General features: G+C 47.7%; 1 protein-coding gene across 6 annotated transcripts in view; it reads right to left on the minus strand.

Moving 5' to 3' along the window:
- Positions 1–7,604, minus strand: part of LOC129040952 (uncharacterized) — a 28,465-nt gene extending 20,861 nt beyond the window's left edge. For 3 of the 6 annotated variants that reach the window (XR_010127083.1, XR_008503743.1, XM_054495906.1), the window contains exons 1-2: positions 7,287–7,601; positions 4,777–4,861 (exon numbers count right to left, since the gene is read on the minus strand). The gene's annotated coding sequence lies outside the window, so the exon portion shown is untranslated. Of the gene's footprint in view, positions 1–90; positions 210–1,063; positions 1,278–1,785; positions 1,920–4,776; positions 4,862–7,286 lie in introns of all 6 variants that reach the window. The other 3 variants (XR_010127082.1, XR_008503744.1, XR_008503745.1) reach the window with 3 other exon arrangements.
- Between the last annotated feature and the right edge of the window lie 5,961 nt (positions 7,605–13,565).

Genomic DNA, 13,565 nt, shown 5'->3' on the forward strand with positions numbered 1-13,565 from the left:
AGGTCAAGAGATCAAGACCATCCTGGCCAACATGGTGAAACCCTGTCTCTACTAAAAGTACAAAAATTAACTGCGCGTGGTGGTGCACACCTGTAGTCCCAGCTACTCTGGAGGTTGAGGCAGGAGAATCGCTTGAACCTGGGAGGCGGAGGTTGCGGTGAGCCGAGATTGCACCATTGCACTCCAGCCAGAACAACAAAAGCGAAACTCTGTCTCAAAAAAAAAAAAAAATATATATATATATATATATAAAAAAAGTGAAGATTTTTATAATTTTGCAACAACTGAATATTACTGTCTTTAAATAATAAATCACCATCACAACAAAAGCCCCACAACATAATGTTTCACTTTATAAAAAGCACTGACATTTATAACATTGTCATAGTCAATTTATAAAACTGTAATAGCAAATTATTTTTACTCAGAATAGTACTAAATTAACAACATAATAAAAACATAGGCCGGGTGTGGTGGCTCACGCCTGTAATCCCAGCACTTTGGGAGGCCGAGTAGAGTGGATCACTTGAGGTCAGGAGATCGAGACCAACCTGGCCAACATGGTGAAACCCTGTCTCTACAAAACTGTAAAAATTAGCTGGGCGTGTTGACACACCCCTGTAATTCCAGCTACTTGGGAGGATGAGGCAGCAGAATTGCCTGTAATCCCAACTATTCGGGAGGCTGAGGCGGGAGAATCGCTTGAACCCGGCAGGTAGAGGTTTTAGTGAGCTGAGATTGCGCCATTACACTTGCAGTCTGGGCAACAGTGTGAGATTCTATCTCAAAAAAAAAAAAAAAAAAAGATAAAAGTAGAGATAATAGGGGCATCTTGGTGAATACCGAATTTAACAAAGCAGATTAAGAGAAACAATTAGTTTCAAAAAATAATATTCAATTAAATCTCTAAGATCCAGGGCTTTGCAATAAATATGTAAATAAATCCCCAATATCCATGCTGAAAGTTTAAAAGAAATGCTAAAGAAATAAAACTTTTCCTTAGTTTTGCAGTAATCTAGAAACAAAGAATGTTTCTAATATTTAGACAGAAACTACAAAGCACCTTACGAGGAGAGACGTGTAAGGATGGCAGGATTCACCAGCAGCCCTGGGCTTGTCCACAGTACCCCCATGATGAACAATAACTCCATTGTGTAAATGCTTATGAACAAAGTATTACAGGACTTTTCCAATTTAAACATACTGTATTTTCTGTCAGACAATTCTTCAACTTGTTTACATAGATTAGCGATATGATTATTCCATTTCTCTGAAAACTGAGCAAAAGCTGATTCTCAATAATATGTCCCTATGTCAGAGCAGCACTAACATATAATGACTTATTTCCTATATTTTACATACTAACAGTCCATATCATTTTACTGCTTTTGAAAACATTTTTCCCTTTTTTGGTGGTTCTTATAATTAGTTTAATGGGAGACTATAAGAGAAGTTTTAAAGTTTAATGCCTCTTTTTAGCCTTTTAATATCTGAAAAGCAGGAGGGCAGAAAAGATCAATCAAATTAAACACGACAACAGGGAAGCCACAATGAGGAGGTCTCCAGAGGCCTTTTCGCAAACTTCCTAAAACATGTCTCAGCTGTGTGGAAATAAGGCTTTACAGTGGCTGGGTGCAGTGGTGCAGGCCTGTAATCCTAGCACTTTGGAAGCAGAGGTGGGGCGGATCACTTTGAGCTCCAGGCAACAAAGCAAAATTCTCCCTCCCCTCCCCAACCCCCTGCCTCTGCCCCCGTCTCTACCAAAAATACAAAACTTAGCCAGACATGGTGGCAGGTGCCTGTAGTCCCAGCTACTCAGGAGGCTGAGGCAGGAGAATCACTTGAACCCAGGAGGCGGACGTTGCAGTGAGCCGAGGCCGCGCCACTGCCAGCCTGGGTGACAGAGCAAGAGACTGCGTCTCAAAAAAGAAAAAAAAAAAAAAAAGATTAAGTAAGAGGGACCCCAGACCTTAAAAATACCAGTTTAAGAGGGACCCTGACTCAGCGTGGTGGCTCATGCCTGGGACTTTGGGAGGCGGAGGTGGGCGGATCACGAAGTCAAGAGATCTAGACCATCCTGGCCAACATGGTGAAACCCCATCTCTACTAAAAATACAAAAAATTAGCTGAGAGTGGTAGGCGCGCACCTGTAGTCTCAGCTACTCAGGAGGCTGAGGCAGGAGAATTGCGTGAACCCGGCAGGTGGAGGTTGCAGTGAGCTGAGGTTGTGCCACTGCACTCCAGCCTGGGCAACAGAACAAGACTCTATTGAGGCAAGGTTTCTCACTCTCAGGTCTGAGGGGTTCAATAACTGGGCCCTTAGGGAGGTGTGAACCCCCTGAAACGATGCAAGGTTTTGTGTGGAGAGTGTGCACATGCGTTTCTGGGAAAACGGCCCACAGCTCTCATTCTCAGCAGGCTCCACACTCAAAAAAGGTTAGACTCTTGCTACAGAGCTGTGGGAGCAGCTAGGTGAGGGGCCTGCCAAGGGCACTCTGGGGACTACCTTGGGCAGTCTTGAGCCCACCTGGGCAGTCCTGAGCCCACCGTCCCCTGGGCAGGCTGCGCTGCTTGGTATTTGCAGAGCTGAGGGGGTGGGGCATGCGGGGACTGTGAAATCGCCCTGAGATGACCCACAGTCCTCAGCTGGGAAGTGAGGGGTGTGTATCCTGCAGCATCCTCCATCCCTAGGGCCATGGGGCCAGGAGAACTGGCCCTTGCAGCAAGTGAAAAGCCTATCGTTGACTCCCTCCCTGACTATGTAGACAATGAACCAAAGGCACTCATATCAAGTAAATGCCTTGGTCTCTGTGACCGAGGTGACCAGTAGGCATTCCCAGATGCAGGGAAGGTCCTGACACCAAGATATGCACCTGGTCGCCTGAGGAAAGAGAAAGGACTATCCAAGGGGATGGGGCTGAGCTGGGTGTGGAGTGGTCCTTGTGGGTCATGGTGAGTGGGACGGGGAGCAGCATGAGCCAGGCCTCGGGGCAGAAGGACAACCATGAGACGGCCTGGAAAAAGAGCTGGACCCACGAGGGTTCAAGGCTGGCCAGAGAGGGAGGTGGGATAGGCTGGAAAGTCCCGAGGTCTGAAGATTGGCCCTGGCAGGCAGAAACCAGGTAAGGTGGGCAGTTACCTGCACCCTGGGGGCCAGATGCATCCTTAGCCCAGAGGAGGTGCCAAGATTTCTGGCTCTGGGTGTGACCTAAGTCTGGGGAAAAGCTCCAACTCCCACCAGGACCACCTGCCTCCCAAACTACTTCAGATGCTGAGCCTAAGCCAGGAGCAGGAAGCTGGACTGATGCCTAGGGTAATCCCGACAAAGTCCCTGACTCCCCCCAGCTATGGGGCTGAAGGGGAATTATAGCCCAAACCACAGATGCTGGCTCTCAAACTAACACTGAGCCCTCAGTGCCCAAAGGGAGACTCCATCAGCACACTTTCCAGATGGGGAAACGGGCTCAGAGAAGTACAAGAGCCTTGCCCAGTGCCCCAGACCAGGGCTCTAGGCCCAGAGTGTTCTTTTGTCACTGTGTCCAGAGGGTAGCAGCTGCTCTGATATAGCCACCTGAGCCTGGCAACTTTCTCCAACTTTGGAAGCCCAGGAGCATGGCCTGTGTCCACAGATGCACCTGGCATGAGGCACACCCAGAGGGACAGAGGCAGATGAGTTTCGCCTCCTCCACTGGATTGTGAAGGCCTCCAAGGAGACAAGGATCTGCTTGAGAAGGCAGCAGATAGTGAGCAACCTGGGATGGTTTAACTCTGGATGGATCCGCAGTGCCTGGATGGGACCTGGCTCAGACAGAGCTCAGTTCTGCAGGTCACTGAGGCATGGAAAGGTCACAGCTACCAAGTGTAGGAGTCTGGATTCAAAGCCAACAGCGTGACTCCAAAGTCCCTGCCCTAGCCCCTGGACCACCCACCTCTCGGAGTCACCCTTGCAAGCTCATCAGATGCTCAGGCCAGCAGCACAACTGGCCAGGGCCAGGGAAACTTGGGAAGCCTTATTCCAACTTAATCCTGGCACCCTTGCCCCTCACCATCCTTCTTCCTGTGTTAACCTCACCCCCTACACAGAGCCTGGGCCACTTAACTTGGCATCAAACAGATGCCTCAATAAATCAGAGTCTGATCTTCTTGGGAAAAAAAAAAAAGACTTAACAGATATACAGTTGCAAGTTAGAATGTTAAAGAACATAAACATACAACAACTTAATGTACACATAAATTCAATATGTAGCCAATCATTGTGACTATGACACAATGGAGTATTAACATACTATTTTCAAAATGCATACAAGCTTAATGATCTATTTATATTCAAAATATGAATCATCAACATAATTTGCCATTAATATCTCATTCAGTTCCTTCACAGGACACATGATCCACTGGGAGTTAACACAATAGCAGCTGGCAGGCAGTGACACACAGCAAAAACGAAAACCAAGAGGTGAAATAGTTCTGAAATAAAGAAGGTTTTAAAGCTAAGAGAAACCATTGAATTACTAAGTCATTAGCACTAATTTTGAGCCAACTAACTAATATGAGATGAAACAATGTCCTATGCTTTGGTAAATTCAAACCATGTTTAAACAACGTCTATAATGTGACTTTCAAAAAGCTCCTGGCTTTACGAAGGAGAGATTATAACGTAGTAATACATGCTAAAGCATTTCCCCCTGCAGATGAGCCTATTGTAACTTTCATCAGCCACACTGAGAGTCCAGAAGATGAAGGAAAAGGTTGTGGATTTCACTGAGAACTTACCAGAGTTGAACTCCCTCACTTTCCGTTGCCCATCATTGGCAGGTTCCAGAACTGGTGGCTGTGGTGGTTCGTTGGTCTTTGGTCTCTTAGAAGGTGGAGAATCATCATCATGTTGAAAAAGAAAATGGTCATTACTGAAGGAACCATCCTAGGTTACAGCCACCTCCTGGTCAATTCCCAACATTCAAAAGGTGAGCTGCTTTAAAGCTATTCTGAATATTAATAATTACTCCTGTATTATGATCTTCAGCATACCTTTTCCTAGTTACATTTGAAATTTTATTTTTTTGGGATGTGCTCAAGTGAATACTGCTTTATCCTCTGTCTTGCTTCATTACTTTTTAGTTTGCTTCATTTTGAATCATCATTGTAAATCTCCCCTTGCCCTCAAATAACTTTGAAATTGCTGCCAATAACTATATTCTGTTTTAAGGCTTTTCAGAAAAAACTTCCAACAAAGACAGCCACCTAAAGTTATACAAATATAGAAGAAAGGGGATATAATAAAGCTTAGATTGGAAAAAATATTTAAGCTTATACAAAATTCAAACATACACAAACAAGGGAAGCTGGATAATTGTATGTTCAAATACTTTTAACAAGTGCAAAACGTGTATGCTTAAAGAAATAGGGCTGGCCGGGCATGTTGGCTTATGCCTGTAATTCCAACACTTTGGGAGGCCAAGGCAGGCGGATCACTTGAGGTCAGGAATTCAAGACCATCCTGGCCAACATGGTGAAACCCCATCTCTACTAAAAATACAAAAATTAGGCTGGGCGCGGTGGCTCACACCTGTCACTTTGGGAAGCTGAGGTGGCCGGATCACCTGAGGTCGGGAGTTCAAGACCAGCCTGACCAACATGGAGAAACCCTGTCTCTACTAAAAATACAAAATTAGCCAGGCTTGGTGGCACATGCCTGTAATCCCAGCTACTCGGGAGGCTGAGGCAGGAGAATCGCTTGAACCCGGGAGGTGGAGGTTGCAGTAAGCCGAGATGGTGACATTGCACTCTAGCCTGGGCAACAAGAGCAAACTCCGTTTCAAAAACAAAAACAAAAAGATATTAGCCAGATGTGGTGGCGCCTGTAATCCCAGTTATTCGGGAAGCTGAGGCAGGAGAATCGCTTGAACCCAGGAGGCGGCAGCTACGGTGCGCAGAGATCATGCTATTGCACTCCAGCCCAGGTAACAGAGCAAGACCCTGTCTCAAAAAAATAGGGCTACATTATTTATGAAACACATACTGTTGACTCAGTCACCAGAAAGCGAAGTTCGCCAACATCAGACAAATTCACTGGAAGACCTATGTATGTGCTTTGAAAGACAAAACTGCTTTTGTAAAGAATACTGTATTTCAGAAAAACATAATCATATTAACAACTAATAACACTGTAAAATGCTGATGTGTTGAATGCTACTTTAGAAAAACATGTTCAAGTCTAGGAAAAAAATTTCCGATAGAAAACTACGTATCAATTACCTAGCTAGCTAGCTATCTAGAGACAAGGTTTCATTCTATTGATCAGGATGGAGAGCAGTGGGATGATCATAGCTCACTGCAGCCTTCAGCTCCTGGCCTCAAGTTATCCTCCTGCCTCAGCCTCTTAAGTAGCGGGGCCACAGGTGGACACAGGTACACCTGGCTTTTTTTGTTTGTTTTGTATAAACAGAGTTTCACTACATGGCCCAGGCTGGTCTCAAGCTCTGGAGTCTCGCTCTGTCGCCCAGACTGGGGTGCAGTGATGCTTCTCAGCTCACTGCAACCTCGGCCTCCTGGGTTCAAGAGATTCTCCTGTCTTAGCCTCCTGAGTAGCTGGGACTACAGGCATGCACCACCACACCCGGCTAATTTTGTATTTTTAGTAGAGATGGAGTTTCTCCATGTTGGTCAGGCTGGTCTTGAACTCCCAACCTCAGGTGATCGGCCCGCCTCAGCTTCCCAAAGTGCTGCGATTACAGGTGTGAGCCACCGCGTCCGGCCTAATTTTTGTATTTTTTGTAGAGACTGGGTTTCACCATATTGGCAAGGATGGTCTCAAACTCCTGACCTCAGGTGATCCACCCGCCTCGGCCTCCCAAAGTGTAGGGATTACAGGCGTGAGCCACCGCACTTTCTTATGTTATTAAATAGCCTAGCCCAGGAGGGTGCGGTGGCTCACGCCTGTAATCCCAACAACTCTAAAGGCCAAGGTGAGAAGATCGCTTGAACCCAAGAGTTCGAGACCGGCCCGGGCAACATAGCAAGACCCCCCCCATCTCTACGAAAGATACAAAAATTAGGCCAAGCGTGCACCGCGCCTGGCTAATCTTTGTATCTTTCGTAGAGACGGGGTTGCGTCATGTTGCCCCAGGCGCGTCTCGAACTCCTGAACCCAAGCCCTCCTCCTGCCTCGGCCTCCCAAAGTGCTGGGATAGCAGGGCCCAGGCAGCCTCATGTTTTCTTTAAGCAGTCCTTCCCGGTTGTACACTTGGATAGTTTTTTTTTAAATTTTTTTATACAGGGTTTACCTCAGTCTCGCAGGCAGGAGTGCTGTGGTGAAATCACAGCTCATTGGAGCCTTGAATCTTGGGGTTCAAGTAGCTGGGAGGCTGAGGTTGGACTACAGAGATGGGGTTGCGCCATATTGCTAGGCTGCTCTTGGCCTGAAGGGATCCTCCCTCCTCGGCCGCGCCCGGACACATAGTTTTCCATTTTTGACCGACATAAATACCGTGCTGGGTGGGAGTTTGTCAACTACCCCTTTCCAGCCAGCAACACACAGGAAGTGGTGGGGAGGTCGCGGTTACCAGGCTCCACTCCGACAAGACTGCCCAGCTCCAGGCACTGTACAGCCCCTGTGACGTGGCAGAAGGCCCGCCCCTGTGACGTCACCGAAGGCGCCCCCCAAGATGTCGCAAAGGCCCGCCCCTCACGCAGAGCCAATCGGAACTCCAGGTGCTGGGTCTTCCAGGAGCGCGCCTGCGCTGGAGGGTGACCACAGGCGGCCGGGCGAGATGTCCTGTGCGCAGTCTTCAGCCCAGCAGCCGCCACCCATAAGCTATGAGGAGGAGTTTACGACCACCTGGACTACTACCACCTGCGTGACTTCCCGGCCTGCGGGGTCCGCGCAGCAAAGGCCTGACGCTGCTCGAGCAGGCGCTGCGCACCTACCGGCTGGCGCCTGGTAGGCATGAGCGAAGGGTCTCCCAGAAGCTCCTCAATGGCCGGCGCAAGTGCCAACCAGCGCCAGCTGAGCCTGGGTATGTGCACCCCCAACACTTCCCCCAGCCATGTTCCGGGGACCTCGGGAGCGTCCCCCACCGCCCGGTGCCATTCGTGCTGGGCAGGGTCGGCTCCCTTTGAGGCTGCCCGCATTAGGGAGCTGCACCGCACCCCCCCAAGCTTGACCTCTGACTGCCGTTGCAATAGCATTAAAGCCTTTGGAACTTTGTAGGTGGGTAGAAGGGGCTAGGAAACGAAGAAAACATCTTTTTAAAAATTTATATAAGGGACTGGCCGGGTGCGGTGGCTCACACCTGTAATCCCAGCACTTTGGGAGGCCGAGGTGGGTGGATCACCAGGTCAGGAGTTGAAGACCAGCCTGGCCAGCATGGTGAAACCCCGTCTCTACTAAAAATACAAAAATTATCTGGGCGTGGTGGCGGGCGCCTGTAATCCCAGCTACTCGGAAGGCTGACGCAGAGAATTGCTTGAACCCGGGGGGTGGAGGTTGCAGTGAGCCGAGATCGCGCCATTGCACTCCAGCCTGGGCAACAAGAGCAAAACTCCGTCTCTAAATAAATAAATAAGATTTTCAGGGCGAGGCATGGTGGGTCACACCTAAATAAGTAAATAAATAAATAAAATGGATTTTCGGCTGGGCATGGTGGCTCACGCCTGTAATCTCAGCACTTTGGGAGGCCGAGGTGGGCGGTTCACGAAGTCAGGAGATCGAGACCATCCTGGCTAACACGGTGAAACCCCGTCTCTACTAAAAATACAAAAAAAAAAAAAAAAATTAGCCGGGCGTGGTGGTGCGCGCCTGTAGTCCCAGCTACTGGGAAGGCTGAGGCAGGAGAATGGTGTGAACCCGGGAGGCAGAGTTTGCAGTGAGCCGAGGCCGTGCCACTGCACTCCAGCCTGGGTGACAGCGAGACTCCGTCTCAAAAAAATAAATGAATAAAATAAAATAAAATGGATTTTCAAGGCCAGGCATAGTGGGTCACAGCTATAAGCCCAGCACTTTGGGAGGCCAAGGCAGAAGGATTGCTTGAGCCCAGGAGTTTGAGACCAGCCTTGGCAACAGGGCAAAACCCTGTCTCTATCAAAAGCACAAAATAAGCTGGGCATTGTAGTGCGCACCTGTAGTCCGAGCTACTCAGGGGGCTGAGATGGGAGGATGGTTTGAGCCCGGGAGACAGGCTGTATTGAGCTGAGATCATATCACTGAACTGCAGCCTGGGTGATGAGCCAGACCCTGTCTCAAAAAAAAATAATAATAATAAAAATAAATTCATATAGTTTGGTATGGTTTAATAAGTTTCAGCAGGCAGACTGTCAGGGTAAGATGGATTGTTATATATACATTTATATATATAATATGTATATTTATATACTTATTTATTTTAGCAGAGATAGGGTCTCCTTATGTTGCCAGGCTGGTCTTAGACTCCTGAGCTCAAGCAATCCTCCTGCCTCGACTTCCTAAAGTGCTCACGTTGCAGGTGTGAGCCACCACACCTGGCCTATAAGGGGAATTTAAGGGACTCTCTACTATGATATCCCTTCTCCTAATCCCTTTCCGCATGTAGAAGAGGGTTCTGTTTAGTGACTGGCATTTGCTTATATTTCTCAGTGCTATGCCCAGTGTAATGGAAAATGCACAGACTGGCTCAAGAGCCCAGAGATTTCAGTTCCAGGCCAAGCTCATCCACTGACTGACAGAGTCAGTCAAACTTGTTTGGATTTCAGATTCTTCATCTGAATAACGTAGATAACACTTATCCCATAGTACACTGCAAAGATGACACGTGACAGTGAACAAGTTAGTTTCCCTTTAAATATTAAGAATTAGGCCAGGCACAGTGGCTCACACCTGTAACCCCAACACTTTGGGAGGCTGAGGCGAGTGGATCACAAGATCAGGAGTTCGAGACCAGCCTGGCCAATATGGTGAAACCCCGTCTCTACTAAAAATACAAAAATTAGGTGGGTGTGGTGGTGGGTGCCTGTAATCCCAGCTACTTGGGAGGCTGAGGCAAGAGAGTCGCTTGAACCTGGGAGGCAGAGGTTGCAGTGAGCGAAATTGCGCCACCGCACTCCAGCGCCTGGGTGACAGAGTGAGACTCAGTCTAAAAAAAAGAAAGAAAAAAAGAATGAGATTAGAGAGGGCCTTCATTCCTCCTGGAAGAACACCTGATGTACCTGAAATCTTTGTTGGTGACAGGAAATATGTCGATAGCATAGGTTTTCACTGTTGCCTCCCGCACAGGGCCTTCACCATCTCTGCCGTCTGGAGAATTTGTTCCCATCAGGAATCTCCCACCTGGCAGGGGGACCATGCTAGTAGCCTGTCCATTTCCTGCAGATAAAAAAGAGAGTTATCGGTAATACATGCATATATATAAAACAAATGGTAATATTTGGATCATATGCAATACTCATGATGGTATGACAAAACAAAAAATGTGGAGGCTTAAAAATCTGGCTTTAAATTCCTTTTGCGTTTTGTTTGCCTTCACATTCTTGTTCTGCCATTTAGTTAGATGGGAAACCTTAGGCAAATTTCTTAATCTGAGATTCAATTTCTTTTCTTTTTTTTTTTTTTTTTTTGTGACAGGATCTCGCTCTGTCACCCAGGCTGGAGTGCAGTCATGCAGTCTTGGCTCACTGCAACCACAAGTGTGCACCACCAGGCCTGGCTAATTTTTGTATTTTTTGTAGAGATGGGGTTTTGTTATGTTGCCCAGGCTGGTCTCAAACTCCTGAGATCAAGTGATCCTTCTACCTCAGCCTCCCAAAGTGCTGGGATTACAGGTGTGAGCCAACACGCCCAGCTGAGATTCAGTTACTTCATCTGAAAAATGGGGATACCTATGGACAACTGTAGCTTGTTCATAAAAGAAAAAAAATAAGTATGAAAAATGGGGATAATATCTCACTATCTCTTAGGTAGTAGCTCTATCAATTAAAGTAACACGGAACCAGGTGCAATGGCTCAGAGACAGGGTGCAGAGGCTAGGCAGGAGGATTGCTTGAGCCCAGGAGTTCAAGGTTGCAGTGAGCTATGATCATATCACTGTAACTCCAGCCTGGGTGACAGAGTGAGACCCTGTCTCAAAAAATAAAAAATAAAAAGATAGTAATAAAATAGCATGGGTGAAATGTTGAGCACATGATAGATTTGCACTTACCTCTTTCTTCCTCTACACAAACCCTTGCCCCAGCTAGGCGAATTTAGACACTCTACCCTAAAATACATCTAGCACTTTCTACCCATCCTTCTGCTCATGCTGTTTCTCTGCTTCTTCCTCTCCACTTATTGAACTCTTATCAGTTCTTAGTGATTCTCACCATTGTATGCTCCAAAAGGGAAGTATATAATACATATATATTTTTGACAGTATATCCCTGGCCCCTGCCATAAATGCACAATGATTATCGCCAAATAGTTAAATGAGCACCTTTAGACTTGTTTGAATGCCTCAGAAATATCATAGAATTAAAAAGGACCGGCCAGGCGTGGTGGCTCACGTCTGGAATCCCGGCAATTTGGGAGGCAGAGGCGGGCAGATCACCTGAGGTCAAGAGTTAGAGACCAGCCTGGCCAACATGGCGAAACCCCGTCTCTATTAAAAATACAAAAATTAGGCTGGGTGCGGTGGCTCACGCCTGTAATCCCAGCACTTTGGGAGGCCGAGGTGGGCAGATCACGAGGTCAGGAGATCGAGACCATCCTGGCTAACAGGGTGAAACCCCGTCTCTACTAAAACTACAAAAAAATTAGCCGGGCGTGGTGGCGGGCACCCGTAGTCCCAGCTACTCGGGAGGCTGAGGCAGGAGAATGGTGTGAACCCGGGAGGCGGAGCTTGCAGTGAGCCAAGATTGCACCACTGTACTCCAGCCTGGGCAACAGAGCGAGACTCCATCTCAAAAAAAAAAAAGCCAGGCATGATGGTGCTCACCAGTAATCCCAGCTACTTGGGAGGCTGAGGCAGGAGACTCACTTGAATCTGGGAGGCGGAGGTTGTAGTGAGCCAAGATCGTGCCACTGCACTCCAGCTTGGGGGACGGAGTGAGACTCTGTCTCAAAATAAATAAAAAAGGGTCTTTGCTTCAAAGTCCTTATTCCACAGGAGGAAACCAAGACCCAAAAAAGAAATGACTTAAAGAGCTGGTTAGCAGGTGACAGGACTAGATTCGGGTCTCTTTACGGTGCTGTTTCCAATAGGCCACACTTCTTCAGCTTGATGCACCACTTCAGTGTCTTTCCAAGAAAGGATGTCTAAGCACTGTAACTTCTTTCAAGGCAGAGTCCTGGTCTTTTGATGTTCCTCAAGATCCTATCTTTGGCTCTCTTATTCTGACACATTCACACTGATTTCATCCATTTTCTTTTTCTTTTTTTTTTTTTTTGAGGCAGAGCCTTGCCCTGTTGCCCAGGCTAGAGTGCAGTGGCGTGATCTTGGCTCACTGCAACTTCTGCCTCCCGGGTTCAAGCGATTCTCCTGCCTCAGCCTCCTGAGTAGCTAAGACTACAGGTGCGTGCCACCACGCCCAGCTAATTTTTTGTATTTTTAGTAGAGATGGGGTTTCACCATATTGGCCAGGCTGGTCTTGAACTCCTGACCTTGTGATCCGCCCGCCTTGGCCTCTCAAAGTGCTGGGATGACAGGCATGAGCCACCGTGCCTGGCCTATTTTCAGTTTCTTCAACAAATATATCGCCAAGGGGAAAAAACGGATCATCCTGGCATGGTGTCTCAGGCCTGTAATCCCAGCACTTTGGGAAGCTGAGGCAGGGATTGCTTGAGGCCACAGTGAGCTATGATGGCACCACTGCACTCCAGCCTGGGCAACACGGTGAGACCTTGCCCCCCAACCCCACCAAAAAAACAAATAAATAAAAGGAGTAAGTAGGGAAATAATCAGATTGAATCGGAATTAAGAAATAACATACAATTGCAATGTATGAGCTATATTTTGTCCCTAACTCAGCCAGCAAACCCTTTATGAGATAATAGATGAATTTGAACAGACTGGATATATTGTTAAGCAGCACTGCCAGTTTTTTAGGTGAGAAAGGGTAATTATTTTTTCGTGACTTCTTTTGACTATTCCAGCTGAAGGTTTAGAATAAAATGGGATATGTCTGGACCCACTTCAGAATGGCTCCAGGAGACGGGGAGAGTGCGATTCCGCAGGAGCAGGACTGGCCCCAAACTGGCAGCTCTTTAAGCTGGCCCACGAGTACGTGAGGGCAGGGGTCGTTCCTTGTTACATTCTCCTCTTTCCCTTTTTTTTTTGAGATGAAGTCTCGCTCTATCGCCCAGGCTGGAGTGCAGTGGCACAATCTCGGCTCACTGCAGCCTCCGCCCCCTGGCTTCAAGCGATTCTCCTGCGTCAGCCTCCTGAGTAGCTAGGATTACAGGCCTACGCCACCACGCCCGGCTAATTTTTTGTATTTTTGTGGAGACGGGGTTTCACCATGTTGGCCAGGCTGGTCTCCAACTCTTAACCTCAAGTGATCCACCCGCCTCGGCCTCCCAAAGTGCTGGGATTATAGGCATGAGCCACCGCGCCCGGTCT

The sequence above is a fragment of the Pongo pygmaeus genome, chromosome 6, assembly GCF_028885625.2.
Source record: "Pongo pygmaeus isolate AG05252 chromosome 6, NHGRI_mPonPyg2-v2.0_pri, whole genome shotgun sequence".
Taxonomy (NCBI): domain Eukaryota; kingdom Metazoa; phylum Chordata; class Mammalia; order Primates; family Hominidae; genus Pongo; species Pongo pygmaeus.